The sequence below is a fragment of the Rhagoletis pomonella genome, unplaced genomic scaffold (genome assembly GCF_013731165.1).
Source record: "Rhagoletis pomonella isolate Grant_MI unplaced genomic scaffold, Rhpom_1.0 Rhpom_scaffold_00010, whole genome shotgun sequence".
Classification (NCBI taxonomy): domain Eukaryota; kingdom Metazoa; phylum Arthropoda; class Insecta; order Diptera; family Tephritidae; genus Rhagoletis; species Rhagoletis pomonella.
The window spans coordinates 4,411,508-4,421,331 of NW_023458564.1; positions in this window are offsets into that span (position 1 = coordinate 4,411,508).

The following is a 9,824-nucleotide window of genomic DNA, read 5'->3' on the forward strand; positions in this document are numbered from 1 at the left end:
AATATTTACATAAATACATACCTACTGCGTATTCACCTACTACATAAATACATACATACATACATAGTATAGTAAGTCATATGACTTAAAGTTAGGAGGGTGAGTTTTTGTTGTCAACGTATAACACTTTCACTTAGAGAAAAACTTGCAACTGACTTTCGGCTGGTTCTTGTGGCTGCGTCAAAGCGCAACATTTCAGTGGTAGCTGGACAACGTGCTCAATAGTATATGTACAGCGTTGTGATAGGCAACGACAACAGCAGCAGCAGCAGGTGACAGAACAGAAGCCGATAACCAGTAGCAGAAAATAATTAGCGAAAGCTTGGTTAGATGTACATACAAATGCACATATGTATATGTATGTGCATTTATGTGTTGCTATATATAGACCGATATTTGATTTTTAACATATTTTTTTATTTTATGTTGAACGAAATGGATGACCGTATGGATGAAAATGTAATTGTAATAGGTTTATTAGAGCAACCAGTAAATAAAAGCACAAAAACAACAACATAAACAATAAATAGTAAAAAATGAAGGGTGCGCCAGTAGAAAAGCTTTCAAGCGTGAAAGCTTCTACTTGTTACGAAAAAAAAGCTGCTGAAACGGCATAACAGCAGACATAATAACAAATGGCTGACTATCAAAGAAAACATCCACCAAAACCTGTATAAACGTCAAAGCCAGGCACGCATACACAGGCACACACAATCACTTGCTGCCTGCTTGAATAGTTGGCCAAAAATTTCGAAGGCGATCGACTCACAGCTGGCCTATTGGCCTACTACTACTAATACTTGCTGAGCGATAGCCATTATAACCACAATGCACCACAGAATGCTTGTGACCTCCGTAGCGGTTGCAATGGGCCGCTGACGTGCGTGACAACCTTACTCGGACAGTCGTGATTCGATTTACCATCCAGCGGCTACACAACAAACCCTGCTCTCTTTCTTTGTTACTCTCTTTGCATCTCTCTTCCTATCGCTCTCTCGGTTGCTTAAAAATGCTTCGTTCGTTCAATTATGCACTCGTTAACGGTCTAAACGATACGCTATCAAGGGATATACTACTCTCGGAAATCAGTAGCAACAACAGCTGGTTCGAATTTTTGCTAAGAAATTCCTTCGCCTATTTTTGGCGCCCGCTGTATTGTTGTTGCTGTTGCCGCGCCTACAAATCACAACGAAATGCCATTAACAACAATAAATCACCATGAAGGACTTCAGCTCCCCAGACGCTCAGCCCCACACAGCCTCGCGAATGGCGAGAATTCTTAAGAAGAGCATTTGTAACACTTTGCGTGTGCTTTGTGCTAATGCTGCGTACTGACACAGAAAAATTAGTAGAAATTGAAAGCAATACAAAAAAAAGTAAATAACGTAACAACAAGTTGTATTCTATTTTCATCGCCGATTGCCAATTACCAAAAATAAAGATGCAGCGATAACTAGGAACACGTCCCATATATACGTATCGTCTGTCATTTATGAATGCTTACAGAGAAAACAGACCATTTCACTCATATGTATGTGTATGTATTTATATTCATATGTAGCATACGCGATTAATTTGTTTCCAAAAACAATATGCCTAATGCATTGAAAAGCTTCGTGGTAGTATTTTGGCTTAGTTATTTTGATTTATTTGATACCTCTCCTAAAAACTTAGATTTTCATGAAGTTCAAAAGTTTTGCATGCAATACGCTCGGGTCTTCATAATGTAGTACTTTATCTCTCCGGCCGCTCAAAAAAGCTTTGGCCTAGAAAATAGTTTGTCTCAATTTTTTTACTTACTTACTTTCGTAGCGAAAAACACAGATTTATGCGTGCTTTAGTAGCGTTATGAACCTTAATCGAAAGTCTCCGCTTTGGAATGATCATCGGTATTCGAACAAAGGTAGCAATTTCCGATCATAATACGATAGCTTTCAACTTTTCTCAATAAATCTCTTCACTAGCTGCGCATCAACTTTAGCCAATTTCACGAAAGCAATTAAGGTGAAAAATTATTTTAATTTTTTGAGTTTTTTATGGAAATTGACAGAAAAAATAATAATTTGCCATTTAATTTGCTGGTGAAATTCCATACATAGGTTATAATATAAAGAAAAAAAAACATAGTCAGAGAACTGAAGCTAGAGCTCCCAACCAAAATTTTCAACATTTGAGGTGGTTTTATTTCATGGAAAAGAAGTCTGATGTGCTCGATTGTATTTTAAGACGAGAAAATTTTGAGATCGAGTGCCTTTTGATGCTTCACATTATTTTCTTCAGATCATTTTATGCACTTCTCGAAGCAGTCATAAAAAAAAAGAGAAGCAATCGTAATATCGATTTCTTCAAATTTCCAACATTCGTTATACAGAGTCAACAATGCATTGAAAAAAAGTGTTCGTTATACCGAACATTCCTTATATCGGCATTCGTTATATTGGAGCACCACTGTATTAGATATCAAGCCCTAACCGCCACAATGATGTAAGCGATATATTTTTTTTTTCAAAATTTTAATTTTGATGCAGAATTGCATCTATGTAGAACAGGAACATTTTTGCATCAAAGAGAATATTTTGAAAAAAAAAAAAATATCGCTTACATCTTTTTGACGGTTCGGGCTCGATATGTCCTAATACTGTATAGCAAAACCGAACTATACAGAAGTAAAATGAGCAAATTAACAAAACTCGCGAACTACACAAAGCTTATTCTGATAACTTTGATTGCAAATCGGCACGGGTTGCCGGTTGCATAAAATTTTATTCGGATAGTTTTTAATACGAAACCAATAAAATGAGGTACGCGTTAAAAAAATAACACTTTGTTTTTTTTTTTTTTTGGGCAGTTTAATGTGCATATGTACATCGTCAGTTTTTCAATTTCCGTTTCCAAGTTCCTATTGGGTAGTCAAATTAATTTAATAGTAATACTAATGTAATCTCGGTCAGCATAAATACTTAAATAAAAACTCAGCGCCCCCTTATCTTTTGTTTTGCTGCCAAATGCAGATTCACGCATACATATGAACATACATAAAGACCCTTGTGCATACAGACAGACACTGTTGACAATTTTGGGCTCAACTCAATTAACAAGTTGCGAAAACTGCGCTCGACATGCTCTTTAAATGCTGAGGTGACATAAAACGAGAGAGATATAGAGAGCTATTCGTCCTTTGCTCTTTTATGACTTTCAATCGCTTGCAAAATCCATATATTCATGAATACATCCATACATATGGATACGGTATTAAGGAATATTTTTGACAGCTTTTGCAGCTCCTCACTGACGTCATAAGCTTATTATACTTATGTACATACAAACTCATAGTATATCTGTGCATATGTTTCTTATTTCCATTGTACTGCTTGCCTAAATGTAGGTACATATAAATGGCACCTACATACATACACGCGCATATATTTACTTGTATGATAGTGTAATTTTTTCCACAATTTTATACACTCATTTATGCAAGTGACATATTTAAATGGCTATTGTCATAACTAAATTTGTATGTATGAATGCATGTACATATGCACGTATGTACCAGCGACTTTTAAGAAGCTTGAGTGTGTTTGGAAAGGTACATCCATACCTAATTATTATTAAAGTAATCATCTAGGTACATACATTCAAATGCACTGCATACAATTACATATATGTAACACTGTGTGCATCTTGTGGCCTTGACCGCATGTAGTGGTGTCGGTAGCTTCGACGCACAAACGACACCTACATATACAAACATACTTACATATGTAAGTATGAATGTATGTAGGTTAGACTGTATTACTAAAAAGTTGCGGTTTTTCCATCGAGATTACAAAATGTACTATATTTTAAGACGTCCACCAAAATATTTTGGAAAAATATTTAGATTTACGTGAGCTGGACCGAATGAGAAAATACTTCCAAAAATGGATTTTTTCATTAATAAAATTAGTTTCTTACAGGTCTATTTTGCGCTGGTAATAAAAAGTTTGTAAACGGTAAATAAAGTTCCTGTCAATTTGTAAACCCTTTTCGCATTCTCTATACTCTTGTAACCGGTAAATTTTGTTACCATCTCATAAGCTGGTAACAAAATATTGCCCCGTGAAATATGCAATGACAGAATCTGCACAATTCTTCATAGGTGAATTGCTGAATATTTTAACTGCATTACCAACGAACCTAGAATCGCGGTGATTTATTTTGATAATAAAACTTTACGGTTACAAAATCTTCGGTAACGTGCAGAATAGACTAGTTAAAGAACTTTTTTTAAAAGTCCCCTCAGATGACAAAACAGATTAGGCTTAAAAAATCTGCATAAAAATATTTCAAAACCTTTTCAATGTAATCGTAATGATGAGATTTTTTTACTTTACTTTTTTCAAAGATTGATTAACGGAAAACGTAAATAACTGGGCCAAAACTATTCTCATTTAGACTTACGGGATCTCGGTAGAAAGGTATTTTCCACTATGTTTATTTACGTGCAAAAAAAGTCATTCGTGTCCCAATTTTATTATTTTTTATTTTTCTTTATTCAAGTTTTTCTAATACTAATCCTTGAAAAAAGTTAAGTTTTTGTATGGGGAGTGATGCAGTCTAATGTAGGTGCATAAATACATATAGATAAAGCAGCTCTGGGTTGACACCTAGCAATATTTTCAGAAATATTGCTGTCGGTGTATTTACGTAAATATGTATGCACGTATGTGTATGAATAACAAAAAGTGACGGTATTATTTTTTAAATACACATATATGTCGGATTGGAGCGAGGGTGTAGCTAAAGGGCTTTTTAAAATAGTTAATAATAAAAACAAATAATCAATCTTCTGACTGGGAAAAATTTAGTTTACAGGCAACGAATATAAAAGTATAACGACGCCGACACCACCTAGTGTAGTACTACAACAATACGATGTTCATACGGGATGGATGTTGACAACAACAATAATGACAATGTCTTTACAATATACATGAAGAAAAGCATAAAGATAATAACGCTGCAATAGATATGTTATTATCCAATTCATTTACGTAGTTCGTAAAGCCTTACCTTATTGAATTATTGCGAAAGTACTAAATAGTAAATAATGACAGACTTCAATATAAGTACAGTCCTTTTTAAAAATAATGGCTAAATGGGAGAAAAGAGGTGTGGCACACGAAGGAACAGCTCGGAAGAGTTCAAGCAACAAAATAAGCAAAAGACAGAATGCTGGCCAGGTGGCAACAAAACTGCGAAATCGCATAGGGAACAAAAATCATGAGACACGCTCGCGACATTCACAGGTATCCTATCTGTACAATGAGCAGATTGAAAGCAGAGCAGCTCAATACGATCACAGTTTACAGTGGTCGATAAGGTAGGAACACTCGCAATGAAGAAAAGAGAAGGCGAGCTAATAGCTTGATGCTGGCTTCAAATGTGGCGGCCCTTGACGCAGGGCGAGTTGAATCTGATCCAGCATGCGTCTATCTTGGATTCCCTTTCCTCGTATAAAAAAAAAATAATTTGTTTAAGTTGTAGAAATCGAGGCCATTTTTTTGTACATAAGATGCTGCTTTGTTTTTCAAAACGATCGGAACTCATGAAAAGTTGCTTTCAGGTTCGGAATCACCGTGAAAATATCACTTGAGTCGAAATCACATAAAACATATTTCGAATGAACCATCACACCTCATCTCAATAGTTCTTGGACGCTATCCCGCCGGAGTTATACTCCGTATGAAAAAGGAACCGCAATTATACAAATTGGTGTGTTTTCAAGGTAATAAGAAGTGAAGCGACACTGACTATAAGACGTGTAAAAATAAGGTTTTTCTTTGCAAAAAAGCTCTGTCACTTGCTCCGTAGTAGTGTACGTTCTAGTTTGTCGATAAATTTAGATAATTTGTTATATATCTGTGGCAACTCGGCTTCCGAATGTCACAAGAAGTGCAACCCTGTAGGAAGTTGCTAAGAATCCAATCGGTGATAATTATCGCCATTTTGATATTCTTTTCTCTCCTCTTTTTGTATCGTATTCAGAGCAGCAGCTCTAACATTTTTATTATCCAATAGCATCTGCGAATTCACGTAATTCTAGCGTTTGAATTTGGCATTAGCGTTTATGATATATTGTAAACAAACATCTTGCAAGATTATTAGTAAATTAATAAACGGCTTCTAAATATCGATAATTCGATGAATTTAAAAAACAATAAAATCTGATAACTCAATAAAATGCGATAACTCATCATAACTAAGAAATTTACATATCTCGATATAAATTGATATATCGATAACTCGATAAACTTTGGAAAACTTTAAATTTTGACAACTCTATTAGTTTTAATAGCTCCGTAAATTACGACATCTTTTGACAAATTTCGATAAATCGCTACACTCTGGAACCTCAATAGAATTCGATAAACCGATAAACAGTGAAAACTTTATATACTTATACAACCCTAGAAACTCGATAGTCTTTGAAAGTTGCAAAAACTTCGATTCGATAAAACGGCGAATTTCCGGTAAATCAATAATTATCGATAACTCGATAGTTCGAAAGAACTTGGTACATCACGATAGCTCGATAAATTTCGGTCACTCCATAAATGATGAGAATTAAAAAAAACGATAAATTGATAACTTCCATTACCTTGACAAATTTCGATAATCCAATAAATTTGTATAACTCGAAAACTATCGGTAAATTTCAATAATTTAGTTTCCGTATCTCTATAAATTTCGACAACTCAATAAACATTGTTCAGTTTGAATAATTCAATACATTTCGTTAACTCTATAAAGGGCGAACTCGATAAATTTCGATAACTATAAACGTCGATGGCTTGATAAATTTCGATAACTTGATAAATGAAGTTTTGGAGACTGGATTTGTTCGATTCTTATAAAAAATTTCAATGTTCTTAATTCTTATGTAATTCTCATTGTTTTCATTTTCTTCTTCTTCCTTAATTGCAATATTGCCTTAGTTTTTTATAAACTATTTCTTCATCACCACGTTTATCTTTATTACAAAGTTAAATTTCAAATACGAAAAAAAAAAACAAAATGAGAAAACCACTCAAACTGAACAGATTGCAACAACAAATATACACAAATACGGAAATTTTTAAACAACGATTTTGGACCGTAATTTTCAACTAATTTTCAATGGTGTTTTTGGTTTTGAAATCGGTTCTTTGGTATCGCCAAACGAAGGCGGAGTTTTGAGTAGATATGCAGTTTTGTAGCCCGTTAAATTCTTATATGATAAGATGTAAGCTTAAATTACTGTTGATTTTTTAGAAGTTTTTTTTTGTCAAGGCTGTTGCGCATTTTTTTCCATATAAAAATAGGTTTGGTTCGTGTGATGACGAAATTTTTCCAAGAAACCGCGTTGAAAAGCTGACAATTTTTTGGTGTTGCTTTAATTTTCCCAAGTTCTATATGAAATAAAAACAAAATTGATTGTGCTGGTTTTTACTGTTGAATGAACTATATTTCTGTTGAATGAACTATATTTTTATAAAAAAATTAGAATAATTTGGTATGGAAAATATATCGAAGGCTTATATCTATTCAATACCCTCTCTCTACAATTTTCACAAAAACTACTTTTGGATGTTAAAATCCATCTGGGACTTACCTGTCATAACTGCTGTTAATTTTGACTTTGCAATTTAATAGTAAATTCTTCTGTCAAACGTTATACAAGGTCAGCATTAATATCACCGATGACAGTTAAGTATTAGGTGGAGTTTTATATCAGAATCTCATTTTTGTAAAAAGTGCTGATATGGAGGGTATTGCATATAAGCCCTCGATGTGTAAATAAAATCGTCAAATCGTCAGGGTATTAATATTTTTAACGCTGACTGTATATGACCAAATATCACCAGTTGTTAAATTTTTCGACAAAAACGTGGTTTTGGTCGAAAATTGAGGCACACTTATCTTAAAAAATGCATTATCCTCAGTTTTGTATAAAAAAGTTCCATCGCGCAATTGTATTTAAATAAAAATTTTAAAAAGATATACGTATATACTAAAAAAAGTAAAAATTTCCACTCATGCTCATACATATGTAAAACCGTAGTCTCGTATGTAACGTATACGCCCTGTATCACCACACGCAGTCATCTAACACGTCTGCTGGCACGCCTTAATTTAAAAGTCATATTATTTGAAAGTAACCGAGGGATAATGACTTTTTCGCCTAGGTAAACATTTTATTTAAGTATAAAATTGTTCAAATACTTGATTTATTTTTTACTTTACTTGTTTCTGGAACCCCATTGATTTAAATAAATGCAATAATGCGAAAGAATGCAATAAATGCGTTTTTTTTCTGCCGAAAGAAAGGAGTGACACTAGAAAAAACAACCCGCGTCAAAAATGAAACATAATAAAGACGTTTGTAAAATATAGCAACGCGCTGTTGAAATTTCCATATTTCAAAGGTGCAACATACTATACTTTTGAGCCCTAAAATTACTTTTTTTTTTGTAGTGGATATATCCTGAAAACTTCGTGCTTCATGAAATTTTCTCTTGGAGCGTGCAATGAGCATTAGAATAGTTAAGTGAATTTCTAAAATAAAATATATTCCTTTCAATAACCACCCGACAATGATTCTTCGATTTCACATTAGCAGACTGTATGTGTTTATTTTTTTCACTACTAACTTACTTCCTTGTCTACACACTAATAAAGTGCAATACATTTCCTTTAGTTTGTTTGAGTCCTTTATTATATTTATTTAGTTAAAAAATAAGTTAGTAGTTGTACGAGTAACTTTCTCTTGACACAAATAACTCTCGAATCAAAAAGGTACTACTGTATTTACGTTTTATTTTTATAAAAAAAAAAATTAAGGAATTGCACTTATGCTAAAAACAGCAACGACTTAGATGCGAACGCTCTTAAGTGGCATTTGAATTGGGAGCGTTGTCGAATTAATTATCAGCTCATTGACTTTCAACAACTGTGCAGATATTTAGAACCTTTGCATACAGAAATTCATATGTAGGCTTTCAGCTGCGAGTGCAATTGATTGAATGGGAATTAGAAGCTTAGCCGCACTTAACGATGGGGTAAACAAATTCGAAAACATGTCAGCTTTATTGCATCCGCAACAATTCAAAAGTATCAACACTTGAAGTTGCGCTGCATTTGCATATGGCTTCTATGAAGTGCAGTTAAACTTTGCGTACGTATTTCCATTATCAATTGACATAGACACATTTGTCGATTTGAACATAATCGTGTATTTGCCATATACATACATACTTATACAAACATACTACATACAGTATGCTGAGGGAAACAAGGTGTGGCAGGCTTCGAGTACGTCAGTATGCAGCAAGTAATCGAATTTACAAACACTACAGAAATCAAATGAAATTTGTAAATACATAAGTGCATGTACATACAGACTTACATACAAACTTATGTATGTACATATGTGCACACAATTGTGCCGCGTGTGCAAATAAATACTTAGCTGTAATTTAAGCGCACCTGAATACAAAAGGAGTACCACGGCAATGGCGCACCGCAAAGCCTGCGATATTCAAAAATGGTACACATGTAGTATTTATATGTATGTGTGTATGTACATTAGGCTGATCAGAAAATGTTTAAAATGTTACGCTCTAAACCCTAGGTTTGGAAAAAGATAATACCCGCATTATTTTGGTAAAAAAAATTATATTCGCAACTGCCTGAAAACTCATGAAGTTGTGCATATATTTCATGCGGGGAAATAACATCTTTTCGTAAAAATTGTATAGAATTCTTAAAAATCAATATGTTTCTCTTCTGGAGGCTTCCAA